The following is a 23850-nucleotide window of genomic DNA, read 5'->3' on the forward strand; positions in this document are numbered from 1 at the left end:
TTGATTAGTCTGTCAGCATGATAATCTGGGTGAGACATAATGATAGTCTGTTTTCAAAACCTTCCAAAATTAGGGATGTTCCCTTCTCAAAAATAAGCCTGCCTTGATCCCACATGACAAATAATGAGGCAAAGTCTTCAGACACCAAAGGACATTTTGAAACCCAACAAATGATTGTTCTGCAATTCCAGAACAACCTCTTTTCCCTTCAAGACAACAGGTAGATAAGAGTAGCCTTGCTTTCATACCTTTTCATTTACATGAGATACTTCAAAAGCTTAAACAAAGTCAGGCGATGTGGCAGCTCCTCCTAACAGTCGGGCATGGAGGCCCTTGATCACCATCTACACCCGAGGGTGGTGACAGAAGCTGCATAGCTTTCTTACAACCCTGGGCCTGGAAATGCTCAAGCTCTCATGTTGTTGGAAGCTGGACTGATCTGAAAATACCCTTCCGTTCTCTAGTAACCAAAATAAAACAGCGAACTAGCAAAATTCATGTTAGAGAGATTTATCACAGGAATTTATTGAAAACTAAACAAAGAAATTATATGCATTCCCGGATCTTTGTGTTGCCACACATTGCTACTCCTCTTTGCTTCCTATAAGAAAATGAAAAGATGGTTAATTAAATGCTGAGGATGGGATGTAGAGCTGTTTTCATTTTTATAAAGAGGACTTTGACTAAGGACCTCTAAGAATGGAGCCAGAAATAAGGCAAGGTCAGTGGGGTTGGATAAAATAAATTAGGTTCAAGTATTAGTTTGTTGATTCTAGTCAAAAGTGGCATTTAGTTGAATGTAGGAAGAGAAACGGACAGTTCCAAATTATCTATAAAACAAAACCCACACATGTTACTAGAATCACTTCACTATCTGGCCCAAAACTCCTTCCAGTCTCATGTCAACCTCAGGCCTGTGTTCAAAGGACAACAGATTGATATATACAGCACACATCTTAATGTCTCTGTGACATAATGTCCCCCTGAACCAGAATGCCCTTCCCTATGATTCTCCATCTGGTGATAGTCTATCCATCCCCAAATTCCAGCCTCAAAGCCACCTTCTCTGTGTAAGCCTTTGTTAACTCCCTCTGTCTACTTCCTATAAGCACACTTAAGATCTTTCTCTTTGGGCCACCTAGGACCATGTCCATATGTCTAATGCCCATCACATTGTGAAGCAAATATAACTCACATCCTCCTTTCTTACCATACTGTGTGTTCCTCAAAGAAAGAGGCTGGTGAGTTTAATTCCTTTTACATTCCTTGCTTCCAGAACAGCATTGACACATAATACGAAATAGATCAATATTCCTTAAAGATTGGTACAATGGAATTCCAGTTGGAAGGCTATTGTAATAGTTTAGCAAAACGTGACTATTACATGAGCCTAAATATGGAAGGTGAGACTAAGAATGAAAATTTAACATCATTAAAATGGAATAGGTTAGATTAGATGGGAGATTAAACATAGAAATGAGAGGTAAGAAGAATATGAAGATGATTGTGACCAAGATTTGTGGCTCAAAGACAGAGAGAACATAGAGAATATTGCAAATGTGGAGAGAGTAGAAAATAAGGAAAGAAAATTAAATTCTTTTTCAGATTTTTGAACTTGATGTGCAGGAGACCTCCATGTGTAGATATTTAACAGAGAGCTATGTATTCAGAACTGAAGTTCTAAGAAAAGTTCAGGGCTTGGCACATGATGATAGGCACCATAGAGTGAAAGATGTTGAGAAGTTAAGGATCAATGACTGGATTCGAGGCCCTGCCTCCTTCCTAAAAGAAGAGAAGAAAATAAAAGCATCTAATGAGAAATGCAATAGAGTGCACCAAGAAAATGTGGTGTCACAGGAGCCAGGAAAGGAAACCAAAGGTGTAGAAGGTTGTGCCTCAGTCAGATGAGGACTGATGGAGGCACGGTGATTGTATTCTCAGAGACAGCAGCTTCATGGAAGAGTGGAGCTCAAGGCAGATGAGCCAGGGGGAGCAGGAAGGAGGCCAGTGAGCATGGCCTGCTCTTAAAAGCACCAGTCCTAACAGAAATGGGAGATGTTGCTATACATTCTGCGAATGACTTCTGAATGTGACCTACATCGTCTTCTAATGGAATGTTGACTTAATCAAGTTTCACTGAAGTTTCAATTGTCCAAAGCGACTAAGATAAAATTTGCTTTTTTAATTTAAGAAGTTAAAAATAGAATCTGTGTATAGGCCTGGGGTTGGGGTAGGAAAGTAGATTCATCTTTGCTTTCTTTTAAAGCATATAATCTAATTTTCAATATAAATCCATTGATTTTTTTGAGATTTTTTTCCCTAAAAAGATAAACCCAGAAGACTTACAGAGCCCCTTCCCAGGAGAGAGAAGCTGCTGTTAAATCCAGTTGGAATTGCACCTGCTCAACAGCTTAGGGCTGGGGTTGGGGTTTAATTGTGAGCCTACACACTTGGAGTCATTCCTTCTTACTTGGCTTTCTCCTCTTGTCACTCTAGATTGCAGGCTGTATTGTTTAATGTAGCAAAGGGAGAATTGAAATGTCTGCCTTCCTTGCAGTTGAGCACTTTTTATTGTCTCATTCCCTATTTATTACCAAAGAGATCTGTGGATTTTAGATCATAATCATTGAGGCTCATGGCTCTCTTTATCCAGTGCCATTTCCAGCTCAGTAGGTTTATTTTATTGAATTTAGAATTGAAGACTTGTGTATTTTAATTTGATCTTAGCCAATTATATTCAAAATACATTTTCTGAACCAGTTTTGGGAAGTTTGTTAAAATCAGTGTAAGGGCCTGGGGTGTGGTTCAGTGGCAGTGTGCTTACCTACAATGTGCAAAGCACTGGGGGTTTGAACTCCAGCCCTGGAAAAAATTAAATAAAATTCAATTTAAAAACAGGCTATTCAGAGATCAAACATATTGTTTAAGTAAAATATTCAGGATCATCTCTATCAATCACTTCCAGAAATCATACTTGATGAATTTCTGCAAAGGAAATTGTTCCTTTCCAAGGAGAAGAAAAAGGAAACTAAGTTAAAAACCTTGAAGGAGCTAAGAAAACTGAGGAAGGAGATTTGTTTCCAATAGAAGTAAGACAAATCCTGCTGAAAACCACTTTTAAGAAGAGTTGTGTTTTAAGTATAATATATTTATTTAAATATAATTTACTTATGTGTTCTTCGACTACTTATGTACATGTTAGGGTCTTCTACTAGCATTAAGGGCAAGAATATCTGTTTTGTTCACTGCTGTGTCCTAAACACATACTGACTGCCCCCTAATATTTGTTGCATGAGTGAATTAATTATCTAAAAGCTCTCAAGTCCTGGGAGCAGTTCACTCTCCTTCCTCTCTCAGAACACCAGTCTCTTCTCCCACCCAGTGCACATGCAATGCACCTAACACCCCTAAACAACACAATTGTGGGGCACAATGGGTTCATCTTCTACTCTCTTGTGTCTTTTGTTCATTCCCTCCTCAGGGAGTGGAAACAAGGGAAAGTGTCCATTAGCCTTCATGATCTTGGTTGGAAATGAGAGCAGAATTCAAAATGGACACCAATTTTAGGACTTATTCCCACTGAGACCACAAGCTGGAAGAAACCCTTGATAATAGGATGGATTCAGCAGCAGAATTTTCATTAGTATTGCAGGTGCCACACAAAAACTACAAGTTGTTCCAATGATGTTTTGTGGATTGCCTCAGAACAAAAGGTAAAGATTGTGATAAGAGGTTGATTCACTCCACCCTATCTCCTTACTGAACAATTACAGTGACTACAGTATTGTATTGAAAGAGAAACTAAGTCAAAAGTTTAAGATATCATATTACATATCTCCGAGAGACACTTTGGTTGAAAAATTCATAATGACTCTTAAGTAGCAGCTATCAAGGTATGAGAAAGGGTAAGAGAGTAGAGAAGAACCTGCTACTCTTGCACCTACAAAGATCCCCAGGGTGGCCATGGAAACCACTGCTTGGATCTCCTTTCAAGAGACCCTTCCTGGGGAACATGACAAGATCTACTTGCTGCCTATTCAAGTTCATCCTGCTTACTCCAGGTTTCTTCCAAGAAAAGATGGAGTAAGTGAGGATATTAGAGGCAGGACTTCCTGCCCAAAATGAGACTCAGAATGCTTCCAGATCTGAAAGCTCATCTGCTACCTCCTCTTCTGTCTTCCTTATCCTTCACTGTAGTTTCTTCCTCATGAATCTCTTGCATATCAAATCCCTTCTTGGCATTAGCTTCTTGGAGGGCTTGAACTTATATCCCCGCAATAGCCTGCTAACTCACAAAATTTTCGATTATCAGTACTAAAGAAAGACACTCTAGTTATCATTTTCTAAAAGCCTTGTTGGGAATAATGCACCCACAAATGTAGGTGGCAAATGGCATTTCTGTTCATTTAATGGCATCAATGCATGAGTTTCATGATCTGGTTCATAGGTGACTTTAGAATGTCTTATACCCCTTCAATATGTGTGTATTATGTTGTGTGTTTACAAATCTCCCTGAAGACTTTTGTTTTCATCACATTCATCTATAAAATCATCAACAGTGGCAGCTAATTGCCAGTTAACTTGGTAGTTTACAAGTGACAGTAACATGAAATCAGTTATGTAACTTTTTTCTGCAATAATAATCATGCCTCCATTTTCCACCCCAAACTAAGTGAACTTTTGTCATCTATGGAGCTCTGTGAACTAAGCTTCTAGGTCAAAGATAATCAGTACTGCATTCTTCACCTAACACCACATTTTAAAAGAAGTTATGCCCTAATTTATGTACTTACTCACATGAAAGAAAGAAGTAATTGAGACATCAATAGGTTAGTTTTTCACATCAGGGGACTAACTCTCAGTAGAAGATACTTCAACTCTCAGCCCAAGCAATGCTTCAGGCTAACCCACTGGGAGATAGTGGGAAGAACCTCCAGCAGCTGTTCTCGAGGAGAAGGTTTATGTCAGCACCATTCACATCAGCTACACTCAGAATATGTGTGTCAGCACTGTTAGTGCAGCAAGCCAGCACTCTATTTTACAGAACCCCCTTACCCAAATGTGTATAGTTTAATTAAACCAAAGCCTAAGAATGATGTGCTGTTAGCTCAACCTGGAAGTAACAGCTTCTTCAGGGAGACATTCCTCATCTAAGCTGGGGAACCATCTAATATTTGTCAGTGAAAAGCCAACCCCTCACAGCTTGTACCCTACAGGAAACTATTCTCAGAAAGCAATAACTTTACCCCTGAATCTGGTAGAATATTTATGGTGAATTGGGATTAATAATTTGTCTGAACACCTGCAGACACCTGTGCTATTACTGACACTGGTGTTGAGAATCAGGATTAGGTACCCCTGCCACCCTGTCTGTGTTGAAGATTAAACACCCAAGAAACACTGAAGCAAGAGCAAAAAGTTCTATTTAAAGGATAGAACAGAGGGAGGGAGGGAGAGAGAGAGAGAGAGAGAGAGAGAGAGAGAGAGAGAGAGAGAGAGAGAGAGAGAGAGAGAGAGAGAGAGAGAGAGAGAGAGAAAGAGAGACTCCTCCATAGAGGGGGGGTGCAAAGCTGGTGCATGAGGGAGTGGGGATGTTCTCCCCATTTTATAGATTTTATATTTTCTTCCTTATCATGTCCCCCTCCTTTTATTTTGCCTACATGATCAAAAGGTGGAGTGGCCAATGGCAGGAAGAGAGCTATCCAGGTGGGGTATTCATTAACAACTCCTTACTGGAGGATTAGTTCCTGGGATGCCGGTAACCTTGGCAACAGGTTGGAGGAAGGGAAAGAGCTTTGGAGGGATTAGCAATTTATTTCCTTCTGAATCAGCCCCCATCTTCTTGACCCAATCTTTCATTACCTATGCTGACTGTCCTTGCATCCCAGTCTCAATCCCCCTTCCTATTAAGGAACCCTTACTGCTTGTATGGGTAAAATGGACAAAGACCACTCTGGCTGCTTCAGACTGAGAGAGGGCAATGTTGGGCAAGCAGTTTCCCTTTTTAGGAATGTTCTGGGTCAGTGAAGAGGTCCATGGTAAAAGTCTGGTTTAGAAAGAACAGGTTGAAAAGTCATCTGGGAAGTGGGTGTTTCTATGAGAAACAAAAGACATGAGTACTGGAATGAGATTAAAACAAAATAAATGTCATAGCATATGGAACATGTCAATGAATATCATGATGATGAAAGAAACTAGTAATCCTTCACCATGAGATGCAAGAGCTAAGAAGTCGTTCCCATAACAAGGCCAGTGAGGACATGGCCTCTATTATGGAAATGTAAATCTTTAATGATATTAATTACATTGCCAGAGTTAAAGAATGTAAACACAACTCTTAGCTTTTATAAAGTCACAGATGCTCCCATAAGATGTAATTAAGATATCTAATGTCATCTGATTTTTGTAAAATACATAACCTCCGTGTTTATTAGAGATCCCTTATTTCTGTTACTTAGGGTTAGATAATCATATTTGCAAACAGATCAAGTCTGTCTGTGTAGAAATGTAGGAAGTTAGGAAGATTTGTGGGCCTTAAATTGACTAAAACAAAACAAAGCAAAACAAAACCTTCTGATTCTGATAGTCTCTTTTGATAGTTATCAGGCACTCCTGTCTAGGAGTAGTCTTACTCATGTGGGGCTGACACAAGTATATATCTTAAGTTACATTAAAAGAATTCTCTTCTTTTAAATGCCCAGGTATGACTGTACATTAGTTATAACATGTTTTGTTAGGTTTTTAAGAACAAGCTGGTCAAATTGACCTTATTCCTATCTATTGTTAATAGTTGGCTAAGTTTCCTCAGGGGGTCACTCTTGGGAACAGCCTCTTGGCTCCTCTAGTGCCATCTGCCAGGATGGATTAGGGTCTTCTTGTTCACATGGCTTCCTGTGGAAGCAACAGGGACATCTCCCTCTGAGATGACCCTTATCTTTACAGCATTTGCACTGGTCAGCTTTCTGTTCTTCAGTGTCTAATTGATCCCCCTTATCTGGAGGTCATGTGGCCCAGAGTTGCAAAGCCCTTATAGAAGTCCCCTTATTCCTTGGGTTCAAGATGACCTCAGAGGGCATGAGTCAAATATTGGCTATTTTATTTCTTGGCCCTTTTACTCCTTAACTTTAGTCTCCAAGTTTTGGTTTTAACATTCAGCAACCCAGTTTCACCAGTTTTAAAGTAAGAGTACTGGCTTTTGACTTTAATGTCTATAACTTTACAGTTATTTACTCCTTCCATTGAATTGGGGTCAGTATTAGTACTGGAAGTTAGCCTTACATCCTATCTGTCCTATAGATGATAGCCTATTATCTCAAAATAACTCAGGTTGTTATATTAGAAGTTATACTCCTGTAAGGCATTAACAGATAATAATTACAAACCTTATGAAGAAAATGCAAAATAAAATTAACAAGAGTAAAAATATACTTAGTTTGTATAATAGCTTTGAACCAAGAAACATAATTTTCATAATCTCAAACCTTTATTTTAAACTTATGTTTGAAGAACATGAAGTTATTAAAATGTCCTCCTAAACCTTATATTTTGAAGACTTGCATTCATGGAAGATATGGAAAAATCTAGTATACAAAGAAGCCACCATAATTATATTGATGGACTTATATTAACTGAGTTTAGCTTTTTTTTTTTTTTTTTTTTTTTTTTTTTTGGTTCCTAGTTTTATTCAACAACTCTCATCTATTTACATAGGGTAATGGTGTTTGATTCATTCTGTTATTTTTTTTCTCCCCACCCAACCCTCCCACCCCTTTCACTCCTCTTTTCCCTCTATACAGTCCATCCTTCCTCCATTCTTGCCTCCCTCCTACTCACCCCCATTGTGTGTCATCATCCCCTTATCAGCAAGATCATTCACATTTGGTTTTTTGAGATTGGTTTATCTCACTTAGCTTGAGATTCTCCAATTTCATCCATTTGCCTAAAATCCATAATTTTATTCTTCTTTGTGGCTGAGTAATATTCCATTGTATATATATACCATAGTTTTTTTATCCATTCATCTATTGAAGGGCATCAAGGTTGGTTCCACAATGTTGCAATTGTGAATTGAGCAGCTATGAACATTGATGTGACTGCATCAGTATAGTATGCTGATTTTAAGTCCATTGGGTATAGGCCTACAAGTGAAATAGCTGGGTCAAATGGTGTTTCCATTCCAAGCTTTCTGAGGAATCTCCATACTGCTTTCCAGAGTGGCTGCACTAATTTGCAACCCCACCAGCAATGTATGAGTGTACCTTTCTCCCCACATCCTCGCCAACACCTATTGTTGCTTCTATTCTTAATAATCACCATTCTAATTGGGGTGAGATGGAATATTAGGGTAGTTGTGATTTGCATTTCTCTTATTACTAAAGATGTTGAATATTTTTTCATATATCTGTTGATTGCTTATGGATCTTCTTCTGTTAAGTATCTCTTCATTTCCTTAGCCCATTTATTGATTGGGTTATTTGTATTCTTGGTGTAGAGTTTTTTGAGTTCTTTATATATTCTAGAAATTAGAGCTCTATCTGACGTATGAGTGGCAAAGATTTTCTCCCACTCTGTAGGCTCTCTCTTCACATTGCTGATAGTTTCCTTTGCTGAGAGAAAGCTTTATAATTTGAATCTATCCCAGTTATTGATTCTTGCTTTTATTTCTTGTGCTATGGGAGTCACGTTAAGGAAGTCTGATCCTAAGGTGACATGTTGAAGATTTGGACCTACTTTTTCTTCTATAAGATGCTGAGTCTCTGGTCTGATTCCAAGGTCCTTGATCCATTTTGAGTTGAGTTTTGTGCAGGGTGAGAGATAGGGGTTTAGTTTCATTCTGTTGCATATGGATTTCCAGTTTTCCCACACCATTTGTTGAAGAGGCTCTTTTCTCCATTGCATATTTTTGGCACCTTTGTCTAGTATGAGAAAATTGTATTTATTTGTGTTTGTGTCTATGTCCTCTATCTGTACCATTGATCTACCTGTCTATTCTGGTACCAATACCATGCCATTTTTGTTACTATTGCTTTGTAGTAGAGTTGAAGGTCTGGTATTGCAATACCCCATGCTTCACTCTTCCTGCTAAGAATTGCTTTAGCTATTCTGGGTTTCTTATTCTTCCAGATGAATTTCATGATTGCTTGCTCTATTTCTGTGAGGTATGTCATTGGGATTTTAATTGGAATTGCATTGAATCTACATAGCACTTTTGGTAGTATGGCCATTTTGACAATATTAATTCTGCCTATCCAAGAACAAGGGAGATCTTTCCATCTTCTAAGGTTTTCTTTAATTTCTTTCTTTAGTGTTGTGTAGTTCTCATTGTAGAGGTCTTTCACCTCTTTTGTGAGATTGATTCCCAACTATTTTTTTTTTTTGAGGCTACTGTGAATGGGGTAGTTTTCCTAACTACTCTTTCAGAGGATTCATCACTTATGTATAAAAATGCATTGGATTTATGAGCATTGATCTTATAACTTGCTACTTTACTGAATTCACTTATGAGTTCTAAAAATTTTCTGGTGGAATTTCCCAGTTCCTCTAAATATAGAATCATGTCATCAGCAAATAGGGATAGTTTGAGTTTTCTTTTCCTGTTTGTATCCATTTAATTTCCTTGGTCTGCCTAATTACTCTGGCTACAGTTTTATAGATAATTTGGAATAGAAGCATGAAAGAGGACATCCCTGCCTTGTTCCAGTTTTTAGGGGGAATGCTTTCAGTTTTTCACCATTTAGGATGATATTGGCCATGGGCTTAGCATAGATAGTCTTAACAATGTTAAGGAATGTTCCTACTATCCCTATTTTTTCTAATGTTTTGAGCATGAAGGTGTGCTGGATTTTATCAAATGCTTTTTCTGCATCTATCAAAATAATCATGTGATTCTTGACTTTAAGTCTGTTGATATGGTGAATTGCATTTATTGATTTCCAGATGTTGAACCAACCTTGCATCCCTGGGATAAAACCCACTTGATCATGGTGCACTATCTTTTTAATTAATTTTTGTATGTGATTTGCTAAAATTTTGTTGAGAATTTTTGCATCAATGTTCACTAAGGATATTGTTCTGAAATTTTCTTTCCTCTATGTCTCTCTGTCTGTTTTAGGTATCAGGGTGATATTGCCTTCATAGAATGAGTTTGAAAGTGTTCTCTCCTCTTCTATTTCATTGAATACTTTGAGGAGTATTGTCATGAGCTCTTCTTTAAAGGTTTTATATAGAACTCGGCTGAGAACCCGTCTGGTCTCAGACTCTTTTTTGTTGATAGGCTTTTGATGACTTCTTGTATTTCATTACTTGAAATTGATCTATTTAAATTGTGTATATCCTCCTGGTTCAGTATAGGTAATTCATATGTCTCCAGAAACCTGTCGATGTCTTCAAGGTTTTCTATTTTTTTTGGAATATACATTTTCAAAATAGCTTCTAATTATGTTTTGCATTTCAATAGTGTCTGTCATAGTTTCTTGTTCATTCTGAATTTTAGTAACTTTTCTCTCTCCTTCTTTGTTAGTGTTAGTCAATTTTGTTTATTTTTTCAAAGAATCAACTATTTATTTTGTCAATTTTTTCTATTGTTTCTTGTGTTTCAATTTCATTGATTTCAGCTCTGATTTTAACTATTTCTTGTCTTCTACTACTTTTGGTGTTGCTCTGTTCTTCTTTTTCTTAGGGCTTTGAGCTGTAGTGTTAGGTCATTTATTTGTTGATTTTTCCTTCTTTTATTGAATGCTCTCCATGAAATAAAATTTTCTCCACATACTGCTTTCATAGTGTCCCAGAGATTTTAATATGATGTATGTTTGTTCTCGTTTACCTGTAAGAATTTTTTTATTTCCCCCTTGATGTCTTCTGTTACCCATTCATCATTCAATAGTGTATGACTTAATCTCCAAGTGTCAGAGCAGTTTCTGTTTTTTATTCTGTCATTTATTTCTAGTTTCAATTCATTATGATCTGATAGAATACAAGGTAGTGTCTCTATCTTCTTGTATTTGCTAACAGTAGCTTTGTGGTATAATGTATGGTCTATTTTAGAGAAGGATCCATGTGCTGCTGAGAAGAAAGTGTATTTGCTCTTTGTTGGACAGTATATTCTATATATGTTCATTAAGTCTAAATTATTGATTGTGTTATTTAGATCTATGGTTTCTTTGTTTGATTTTTGTTTGGAAGATCTATCCAGTGGTGAGAGAGGTGTGTTAAAGTCACCTAGTATATTGTGTCGTGGTCTATTTGATTTCTGGAATTGAGAAGAATTTGTTTGACATACATGGATGAGCCACTGTTTGGAGCATAGATATTTATGATTGTTATGTCTTGCTGATTGATACTTCCCTTAAGCAGTATGAAATGTCCTTCTTTAAGCCTTCTGACTAACTTTGGCTTGAAGTCCATATTATCTGATATGAGGATGAATACTTGGGCTTTTTTGCTGTGTCCTTGTGCATGGTATGTTTTTTCCCATCTTTTCACCTTTAGTCTGTGGGTATCTCTTACTATGAGATGAGTCTCTTGTAGGCAGCATATTGTTGGATCTTTCTTTTTAATCCAATCTGCCAGTCTATGTCTTTTGATTGATGAGTTCAGGCCATTAACATTCAGGGTTATTATTGAGATATGATTTGTATTCCCAGTCATTTGATTCATTTTTGTTTTTTGAAATGATTTGGTTTCTTCTTTATTTGGCTATTCCTTTAGGGTAGTTCCTCCCTTTGCTGATTTACATAATTGTTTTTCATCTCTTCATCATGGAATATTTTGCTGAGAATGTTCTGTAGTTCCAGATTTCTTTTTGTAAATTCTTTTAGTTTTTGCTTATCATGGAAGGATTTTATTTTGATGTCAAATCTGAAGGTAAGTTTTGCTGGGTATAAGTCTCTCAGTTGGCATCTATTTTCTTTCAGAGCTTTGAAAATGTTGTTCTAGGCCCTTCTAACTTTTAAGTCTGGGTTGAAAAATCTGCTGATATGTGTTTGGTTTCCCCCTGAATGTAATTTGATATTTTTCTCTTGCAGCCTTTAAAATTCTATCTTTGTGTTGTATGTTTGGTAATTTCATTATAATGCGCCTTGGTGTGGGTCTGTTTTAATTTTGTATATTTGGATTCCTATAAGCCTCTTGTACTTGATTTTCCATTTCATTCTTCAGATATGGGAAATTTTCTGATATTATTTCATTGAATAGATTGCTCATTCCTTTGGTTTGTTTCTCTGTGCCTTCCTCAATCCCAATAATTCTTAAATTTGACCTTTTCATGATATCCCATAATTCTTGTAGATTCTACTCATGATTTCTTACCATCTTCTCTGTTTGGTCAACTTTGTTTTCAATGTTAAATATTTTGTCTTCAATGTCTGAGGTTCTGCCTGCCAGGTGTTCTCTCCTATTGGTTATGCTTTCTATGGAGTTTTTAATTTGGTTTATTGTTTCCTTCATTTCAAGGATTTCTGTTTGTTTGTTTTCAGTGTCTCTAACTCTTTATTGAAATGATCTTTTGCTTCCCACGTTTGCTCTTTTAACTGTTGATTGCTGTGATCATTCAAAGCCTGCATTTTTTCTTTCATCTCATCATTTGCTTTTCTGATCATTTTAATTATGTACATTCTGAATTCCCTTTCTGACTTTTCTTCTGTCATGCTGTCATTGGATTTTATTGATGTAGCATCTAGGTTTGTTTGGAACATTTTCTTCCCTGTTTTCTCATATTGCTCAAGTATTTTCCCCTCTAGTAGTGAAACTCTGAGATATTGTAGACTTCCCCTATTCACTTATAGTGTCCCTGTAGATTTCCAGTAATTCACCTTCTACCTTTCAGTAGCCTGAGGTCTTAGAGGAACTTGATAATGCAGTGATCCACAAGGAATCTGCCCCTCTAGGGGTGGTGGCCTTCAGGTGGGGTATATTCCTTGTTAGTGGGCAGGTGCACCTTCACTTGTTGACCGATGGTCAGCCAAAAGGGGAGTAGACTATGGGCTGGGGCATGGTTGGTCTGGGTCTGTGTCTCTGGTTCTATCACTCTGGTGGGAAAGCCTCACCCAGTGGGGATGACTTATCTGGTGTGGAAGTCCCACTGGGCAGCTCTCCTCAGAGAACTTCCGTTCAGTCCAGAACTACCACATGGACCAGGGAGCCTCACCTGCAAGTGAGTATCTCGCTGGAGGGCCCTCCTCTGTGACTTTCCCTGTGGTCCAGAACTACTGCCAGGACTGGGGAGCCTGGCCCTGTGAGGGAGTCGCCCACTGGGCAGTCCTCCTCTGAGAAGCTGCCTGCAGTCCAGGCCTGCTGCCCGGGCCAGGGGGGCCCAACTCTCCATAGAAGTCTCTCCCTAAGCAGCCCTTCTCTGCAACTCTCCTGGTTTCCAGGTTCACTGCTCCAGCGGGGGATTCTTGCTGGGCAAGTCTTCTCCACGAAGTTCCCTGCATTCCAGGACTACTGCCCTGGTCGAGGAGCCTCGCCCAGGAGGAGAGACTCACCCGGCGGCTCTGAGTTTGTCCCGAGTCTCTTTATATCTCCTCTTCTTGAATCCTGAGTTCTGGAGCGACATGAGATGCATTCACCCTCCAGTCCACCATCTTGGTCTCCCCCTGAGTTTGGTTTTAAAGAAATATTTAGACTCAGTATGTGGTATAATGCTCTAAAATAACAGTTGTTGTTTAACCAGAGTTGTACAAATCCTAATTCCTTTGAGACTAGTTTCTCTAAATAATTAAACTTAACAGACACAAGAGGAGATTGCCTTGATAGATAAGAACAGATTATTAATATTTTAAGAAATCCTTATTACTTCAACATATAAATTAACTTTGGTTTATATCAGTACATTAATTTTTGACCTTAAGAAAAGACTTGAATAGCTTTAACTGATTGTGCTACTTATGTATAACCAATTTAGTAATATACAACTTTTTGAAATTTACTCTCCACAAATCTTCTGCAACTTAGACATTCTTCAACTTTTTGCTTTACCACAAGAAGACTTTTCATCCATAAAAATCTTTTTCTTTCTACTTTCATACTAGAACATATTTCCATACCTAGAACCTTCTTATATTTCTTTCCTAGCTGTTGACCCCTTTTTAAATTCATATTTTGAAACAATCTTTATGAAATCTCTGAATTTAGACAAACCACTGCACTTATTAATATGAAATATTTTCTGTTCATAAAACTTCAATTTAAACCCAATAAATATTTTTCAGTCTTTGTATATAAAATTACATCTAATAGAATCTTAAATCTTAGTAACATTGTTTTTATTGAAGACACAGAAACAAAGCAACCTTAAACCATTTTTCATTTACCAATTTGTGAAAACATTCATAATGTTTAAATATATTACCTTATGGAATTTAATAAGTCAAGAGTACTTGATTTTATATATAGTTTTTTGTTTTAGCACTTTAACTTTGTAAATTAATCAGATCTCTCCTCTCCTTTAACAAACACACTTATGATTAATCCCATTGATGTTAAATCTAATTTACTCATTTTTAACTATAAAAACCAAGATGTTAGACAAGTGTAGCTAACAGTACTAGCCGTCTCTTCCCTGTTGAAGAAAAATTCTGGAAGCAATGGATATTACATTCTAGACATTTTCCAGAAAACCACACCCTGTTAATTGTCTGACCTCTTAGAAAAACTTGAGTTAATAATTTTAAAGATTTTTTTATTCTCATCTCTTTACTTAATTTAATGGAACTTTTTAAAGTCATGTTAGCCAAAAGGTATTTGGATCCATTTATCACTTAAATTTTAATTTACAAGGACTCAGTTATCTATATGCCAAGTGATACCATGTACATGATATATGGACAACAATATAATACATTGGTGTGCACATATACATAAAACAAGAAGCAGAGATCTTGTAGCTTTTTGTAGGTAGATCTCCAAAAGTAGGAGGCAATGTTACAGATGTTTTCTAGAGTCTTTATTAGATTTAAACTGTTATAAATTAAAATAGAGCCTATCAGACTTTTATATTATGATGTAAATATAAGGCAGGCCTGTACAGCTGGAAATGCTAGGTGTAAAGTCTAACAGCCATTGGGGACACTGAAATCAAAGATTCAGGTGACCACTTGTCCTCAATGGCTATCAGATTTATTTCTAACATCACTATGTCTAAGTCCTTCTTAGGATTTTGTAAAATAAAAATTTCCAATGTATTTGCCCTCTGAACAAAGACAGAGTATAAAAATCTCTATAGTTAGATAAAATGAGACTGATCAGAAAAAATATTTTACTTTAGGCACACAGGATCAAATGTGAATTTACCATAAAACCATGAGCTAAAAAATAGAATTTTGAAAAAATAGGAGTCCTAAAAATTGACACAGTCATAATTACTCTAGTAAAGAAGCATGCAGAACATCTTTATTATATCAGAATTTACTTTTTGGCTCAGAGTAGAGTCAGTTCAGATATTCAAAGAATGAGGGAACCCTGAAATACTCAGGTAAAGATTATCAAGGTAAAGAATACTCGTATATATGATATTTCATTTTTCTTCCCTGTGCTGTAGTGTTTAGGGAGGAACTTTTTAAGAAGCAGGTGGTAGAGTGTGAGAACAAATAATATAGTCAGTCATTTAGGTCCCACAGAGGCTTGAATTTAAAAATGACAACTTCTTTTTCCTTTGATCTCAAACTGGTTCTCTGCAAGCTTTGTAAGTCTTGGAAACTCTGAAAGCCTCTGCAATTTACATTTCAAATGCAAGTCTTGGATAGATAGAGATATGGCAAAAGCTAAGTAAGGGAAGCTACTCTTTTGATCAAAGCCTTATGCATAGGACATTTGAACCATTTTTTAAATTATTTTCCCAGTTGGTAATCAGGCCAGATTTGGATGCAGAAAATTATGAGACTCATCTCCCATTACGTTTGAGGATGAGGCTTCCCTCTGAACAACAACATGAAAACAAACAACATAAACTGAATAAAAGAAAACAGAATCCATAAGTGCCTGCACTGGGAACTATCTCTTTGGCTAGAGAATATGTTCCAATGCTGGAGCCTCTAGCTCCTGGGGCCTCTAGGGTCTAGCAGTTTCTGCCCCTCCTTCCATGCATGACCTCTGGATTTATCTGCTGCCTCACCAGTGTGGTCATAACCCATGTGCTTTTTCATGGAAGGCCACGAAAAGGATGCAACTCCCCAGATCATCCAAACTTGCCATATGACTTGTAATCCCTGGGAGAACATGGGACCCCTTTTTGAAATGAATCTTGATCTGTCTGTGTTGAGCCTCCCATTAGTTAATGAAATTTTGGGGGAGAATTGGGTCTCGCTTAGAATGGAGGATCATAGCTGATTCTAATTTAAATATTTGGCACGATTTGGGTTTTTTAAACAAGGTCTGAGAAGTCCAAAGGCCTTCACATAGGAACTTCATGCCATTTCCTTCATTTTTGTAGAATAGGCTGAGCTATAGAGTGGTATTAACATTCATATTTCCTTCTGATGGCCATGATTCTCTATTAAATAGAGAGTTGGCATTGAGACCATGTTTGGCAGCGGAAAAATACTAGGAATAAAGGCTGGAATAAAGAGTTTACACTCACTGTGGGCCACAGGAATTGTCAGAGGGCTGTGGGTATAAATCTCCCTTTTGCAGTCAAAGAAGCTCACGGAGCACACAGGAACACAGGAACAACAATGGGGAGAATCCCTACATACTTGTAAAGGCTTAATATGCAAACAAAGGGAACCCGGGCATATCCTTATGAACCACTCCATGTCCCTCTCTCAACCCTAGAGTCTGATCAATGCATGTGAAGAGAGCATGGAGGTGTGCTCTATGGCTAATTTGGAGGTGCATGTGTTAACTGGGGCTTTTGTTCAGTGTTGCTTGATCAACCAATCACTACAGGGTATTCCATAACAGTGGTCAAGAGAGGAGTTAAAGAAGAAATCTTTAAGAGTCCTTGGGGAGTCACCTCAGTCAAAATCTTGCAGTTATTCCAATCCTTTGTCCATCTCCACACGTCCTAAAGCAGACCAGGATTAAAGACATTGTATACTAACGCCAGATGTGCGGCAAGCCTGGATAGGATAGTGAGAAATAGTTTTGGCAGAACCCAACATGGCAGACCTGCAGGAAAGGTGATTAGGAGCCACTGAGGCCATGAATCCTGTCACCCAAGTCTTATAGAATGGTGGCTTGTACTAACTGCATTTAATTAGCTGACAGGTGCCCATTATTGTCCTCCAGAAAAAAAGAAAGATAGAAAGGCACACCTCAGAAAGACGTGGAGTGTGTGCAGAGGAACTAACCTCAATGATGACCCTGGATGTGCCCCCAGAGATGATACCAGTTTTGAGAATCAGGACTGGGTTCTGTCCCCCTGGTGATGAAGATTAAATGCCCAAGAAACACTGAAGTTAGAGCAAAAAGTTTTATTTAAAGGATAGAAGAGAGAGATTGAGAGAGGGAAAGAGAGAGACAGAGAGAGAGAAAGACTCCTTCATAGAGGAGGGGTGCAAAGCTGGTGCATGAGGGAGTGGGGATGTCCTCCCCCTTTTATAGATTTCAGATTTTCTTTCTTCTCTTGCCCACTCCTCCTTTTATCTTGCCTACATGACCAAAAGGTGGAGTGACCAAGGACAGAAAGAGAGCTATCCAGAGGGTATTCATTAACAACTCCTTCCTGGGAGGAACAATTCTCTGGAGGCAGGTAACATTGGCAACAGGTTGGAGGAGGGAAAAGTGCTTTGAAGGGATTAGCATTTTATTTCCTTTTGAATCAGCCTCAATCTGCTTGACCCAATCATTCATTACCTACACTGACTGTCCTTTGGCCCTGGTCTCTATCACCAACTTCAGCCAAGCTCTCTGGGTTCTTCCCCATGCTAGTTCATCTTCTTTCTTTGTTCCATTTACATAGGAAAAAGAGCTTTTGCAGAGAGAACTAGCAGAATAACAGTTAACCCCAGGGTGAACTGTCAGGTCTCATCAAGCAAAGCTTTCAAGGGGCAAGAGCAGCAGGTTCCTCTGAAGGGCAAGTAGGTCCTTGGACAGGGAAAGGCTTAAGGATAGATTCAGAGTTCACTCGGTAAAATGTCAAGTTTGTGTGGCCCTTTCCTTGGTGGGAAAAATGCTTGCTTGGTAGTCTTAATTTGTTAGTTTCTAGTAGGACTGAGAATAATTTTAGGAGATAGCTCCAGTTTGTTCTTAAAAAACTCAGAAGTGGTTTTTTTTAGGAGGTAGAGATAGGGTAACAGTTATGTAGATTGCTGTCTTTTCAGACACCAAAGATAAAATTAAATTCTAGAAGTTTTAGAAAACATTGAAACATCTGAAACACTTTCAATGGAGAGCAAGGTACTAGGAATAAACATCAGAGGGGAGTTAAAATAAAACCGTACTAAGACCTCTTGAAGCAGAACTGAGAGAGTTCTCTGAAGATGACAACCAGATACAAATGCCTAACAAAACAGAGCTGTACCTCCCGGTAACATCCTTCCTGACCACTAGCTGAGTTCTTTATCTTTCAGTCTCTACTGGACCCTTCTTCTTCTGAAAGGGCTGTCACTCTATGTCCTGAATTAAATCATCTGTTATGAAGCACATTCACAAACATGTGCACACATATGTGAACACATGGGCACTTTTAAAACTTTGCTCATCATGTATGGCTTTCATGGGTAGTCATTGAATATAAGATGGTCATCACAATTATTTAGACAAGTTGAGGGGTTTTGTCTTGGTTTTTAGCTATTTACAAAAAAAAAAAAAAAAAAAAAAAAAAATCCTTTACATCAGAGCCCTCCACAGACTCAGAGAGGATAATGTTAAGTTTGACATGGGACTGCTAATGTCCTCAACCAAAGACAGTTAATGGTCCCCAAAATGCCACTGGCCATCAGCCAGCTAGCTCTTTAAAAAAGAGGATAAAGATATTTTTCACATTTTAAAGATGAACTTTTATAGACATCATTTGGAAAGCCCAGAGTTATGGACATGAGGATCAGGGCAAGATATATTAGGTGTCATATGTTACTTGGTTAACACAGAGTAATAATTTTTACTTGCAGTGCATCTTTTTGAAAGATCACAAATTGCTTTACTGTTGTCACTATGGAGCCACTATTCAATCACTTTGAGGAATTATAAAGGACACAAAAAAATCTCTGAAGATGAAAGAAGGGAAACGCTTTTTCTGCCTAATAAAAAAGAAAAAGGAGTGTCACCAGAAATTACAGACAGTTGGTCTTGTATGAGCACCAACACCAGAGTAAGTGATCAAACAAGTCCCTGCAATGCCTCCTAACCAGCTATGGATGCAGCTTTTTGGAAAATATCTTATTAACTAGGGTTAGATAGAGGGTTTGCTTTGCTTTGTTTTCTTTGGAAGCAGTTTTAATGCCACTAGGTTTCCGAGTCCATTGCACTGAATAAGTAAATAACTTATTGCAAATAACTTAGTGCTATGGACCAGGAGGAAGAAGATATGGATCTAACTTTATTTCTCCTACAAACTCTTGATCTTTTATTTGTTGAATTCTCCACCAGTAAAATCAGATAACACTTCTTACTTATCAATGTCCCTTGAACTACAACACTTTATAATCTTAAAACCAGGGTCCTGAATCCCAAGGATATTTGTATCCCCATTAAATGCCACCAATGGGGGTTGCCTGACTCAAGGGACCTTGGCCTGCTGGAATCTGTCCCTTTCATGCAAGAGGGTTGGGAGGGAAAATGGTCATATCTGGACCAAAGGATCCTGTTCCCCTGTTCCTTATTCCCTTTTTCTACAGCTGATTAGTGCAGGCATGGACACTTCATTCAAAACTGGCTGATCAAAATCTCTCTTCCAGGAGAGAAAATAAGACATACAAAGATCTGGAATCATCAATCTAGAGTCCCCAAGACATTTATAAATTGTGAAAGAATGCAGTGGAATAGATTGGAAGGCAGTGATCTCAGCCCAGCTCCCCACCATGTACTAGAGTGGCTTTTTCACAGTGCTAAGGACTAACTGGCACCTGCCATGCTGGACAGAGTCATGTTTCCTATTTTTTCCCTTTGGGATGTTCTGCTTTACAGCCCTCCATCCCACCTAGATTCAACCAGACACCCAAAGGGTCCTGAGACCCATGCCTATGAGATTTTTCTGAGATCCCATGACTGGTCCCTGGTTCCAGAAAGTGGCCAGGTAAGGGAATTAATTTTGCTGGATGACTTGTAGTGTTTCTTTCACAGGATTTTATGAGATTGGACTGCCAGAATGGTGTCAACACACTGGTTTGGGAACTCTACACATTCTATGGTTCCCTGTTGGAGGACATTACTAGTAGTAAGAATAAAGTTTGTTTTGCAAGACTTTTGTTTCACACATATTTATATAATTCATATAGATGTTATAGAAATATTTGCATAAATATTAAATACATAATATTTTATAATATGTAATACAGTCTTTTATAAACATGTTTATATTATACATTTATATGTATTCAGTTCACTTCTAATAAATTACTTATTGTGGGTTATGGTCACAAATTGCTTCCCCTGGTGAACTACCATGTTCACCTAAAATTAGAATAACATATGTAAAACCATTGTTGGGAAATGGCAGGAACAACATGTAATATGATTAAAGCGTATTTGTCTCAATCCAAAACTTAGAAAAGGGATAAATGAAGGAAAAATATCTATAATAAGACTTTTTGGATCCTTTCAGGAGTCTAATAAAACAGATACATTCTCCTTTTTAGAACTGGGCAGAGCTGGAAACTCTCGGCTTGAAACAGACAAGTTGTAATAGAGACAGGTGTACAACTGCATTCTTTAAACAAAACCAACAAACTTGTCATCTCAGGGCCCTTTCAGGTGTCTGGATCTAAACATTAACAAGAAGATTTCAAAGTCTGATCTTAATATTTCATTATTTAGACCACATCTATTATCTTGCACTGGCTTTTTCAAAATTCTATCATTTAGATAAGATGTTATAATTTCACTTGAAAAATAAAATTAGTCAATATTAAATAAATAAAAATCAAAATTTGAAACAATTTTACCTTTGCATGACTCCTAGACATGTCAGGTATATTTTTAATCATCTTTACTTCATTGAGTCAAATCATGCTGAGAGTCAACACATTACCCTTGTCAGTACCTGGCCAAGCCAGAAAAAAAAAAAAAAATCAAATCAAGCTCTGTGACTCAGGGCTAAAAGGAAAGTTTCAGTGCTTGAGAAACTGTCAACTTCCTCATGATTTTTTACCCACTTTATGTGAGCTCATTATAGCCGTATTCATTCCTCTTAAAAATTCACCTGTGACTTACTGACAGATGCATTTCCTTCAATTAAAGGTTATTCTCCTTGCTAATGTTTCCAAACATATATTCCTTTTTTCTTTAAAAAGTGTGGAGTAACTAACAAGGGTGAGAAAATAAGCTTGATCATCACATTTTTGGACAACCAGCATCACTTTCCTACCATTTTTTTTCTGTGAGACACACACCATTTTATGCTCACACTGTGCATGTTTATGACATCTATCACCATGAGCCCTACCTGGCAGGTTAAAGATCTGGTGCCAGGGAGGGAGAGACACTGCTGGCCAAATCCCTTGTATACTATGTCAGAGTGAATGATGATGGTGAAAGCTTATAGAAGAGCAGCAGAACCTGTGGGATTCTAGGATGCTTTATCTAGATCAGAATTTGTACAAATTCCCATGTCAACTATTTTCTTGAACATTTTTCATGTTCAGCATAAGTCCAAACTCCATCTTTAAGTTTAGCTCATTCCACATCTTAAGTTACTCAACTAAGAATATTTCTGTGTTTTGTTATACAGCTTGATGGGTACACAATGTTTTAGTATTTAATTCTAAGTCCATTCAATACTTTCAGAAGCAGATTGCAGTCTTACATGAAAGTGATATAAAAATTGGGAAAAAAATGCAGGTATTGGCTTGTCACTGCTGATAGCTTTTTTCAGAGAAGGGAACTGTTAAGCTATCTGTCACCCTCATTATAAATTCCTGAGCTCAGTTGCAAGGTCCCTCTTGATGTGTCTCATCTCCCTTTGTAGCTTTGTTTTGTAGTTCTTTATCTCCCATCCATATCATCCCCCCCCAATCTCTTTCAGTTTGCAGTTACCCCAGTATATATATTCACATGCATATGAGCAAAGAGGTATAAGGAGAGAGCCATTTGGCCATGGTTTAACATTTAAAACCACTCCAGTATTAGGCTTTTGGTATTATCTCCAAATGACACCATATAGAGAGTCACATAAATACACTGACAGGATATTTATCATTCACACAATTTAAACATGCTCTACTGCTTAGACAGCTTTTTAAAACAAATCTTGGGATTTCTTCTGAATAGCATTTTTGTGTATATTACTGGCTTAAAATATAAACACTTAAAATTATCACAATTTTCATAAATTTATACAGCATTTCCTCAGTTTTTAATAATCCAGAGCTCTCAACAAGTGAAAGTTGTCCAAGCTCCGTGATGCTTTTTTGCACATCCTAGTTTTAGTACTCACCATTTCCTGCCTGTGTTTTGTTTTTCTTAAAGAAGCAGCTGCAACTTATCTTCTAACCTTAGGAAGAATTTTGTGCTTTGCTCTCCTAGTGCACATCCTTCATATAATCTACCACATCCTGCATGATGTGTTTTTATATGTGCATATGTGTCTCTCCCACACACTATGCAGATGCAAAGGCAGAACGTTATGTTTGTGAAACCCAAATCTCAGAGCAACAGATGTTTTCATTCCCTTCCTAAGAAGAGCAGCTGGTACTAGGACCCACTAAATACTCTGGCTAGCTGGCATCGCTCAGAATATCTGCATCCTTCAGTTGCCCCCTTTTGAATTGTACACCCATCAAGTCTACTGTACTTATTCCTGCATCTTTATGCCAGTTTTACTAGTTATCATAGGCATGTAATTCCATTAAATATTAAACAAACATAAAATGATTGTAGCAGAAATGAAAATTTTATTTTTATGTAATGTATTCTGAAAGCTTTGGGGAAACTAGATAAAGGAAAAATGACAAAACAAACAACCCTGTCAAATTACAGGAAATGCCACTATACACAATCAAGGGGAAATTTTTAAACATCTAGAAGGATTCTGTACTCACATTGGTCTCCAAATACTGCTCCATCTTCATGAAATCATGCTTGAAATGGATGATACACAGGGATTTGGTTCTTTCAAGAACAAGATAGAGCTCCAATCAACAATGTCAGACCTAAACAAAAACAAACGAATAAAAACAAAAGTCTTGTTTTTACAAGTTTTACATTAACAAATTGGCAAATTAAGGGACAATAAAATGTTTTTAAGAGTATCCTTTTAAAACCACTTTTAAATATAAACTAATATATCCTTGGTAAAGACCTTCTACTGAACTTTGCCCCGATCCCTGCATTTTCCAGCTAAAATCAAGTTAAAAACAAAACAAAACAAAAATTTAAAAACCTGAAACCTAGGAAAGGAGGTGATCCCTCTCAGATGGTAAAACTAAAATATGAACCAAGTGCTGCCTATGTCCATGAGTCCACCTTGTGGAAGATACTGGAACAAGTAAGGACTGAAAGACTGAGATAGAAAACCTGTCAATTTGACTCCTTGGTGTTGTCCATAAGGCCAGACACACACCTTTCCTTCTGGGGCTGACCACACAAACAGCATATTTTTCTTTTTGCTTAAGTTCATTTAGGTTGGGTTTCTTTCACAGGTAACAAAAAGAGTTTAGATAATAACAAAATAAATCAAGTAAAATAAAAGACATGTCTATTTATATATTAAGTCATCACTGGGTAATATTATTGGATATCTCCTCCATGCCAGACTTT

This window comes from Sciurus vulgaris (assembly GCF_902686455.1).
Source record: "Sciurus vulgaris genome assembly, chromosome: 7".
Classification (NCBI taxonomy): domain Eukaryota; kingdom Metazoa; phylum Chordata; class Mammalia; order Rodentia; family Sciuridae; genus Sciurus; species Sciurus vulgaris.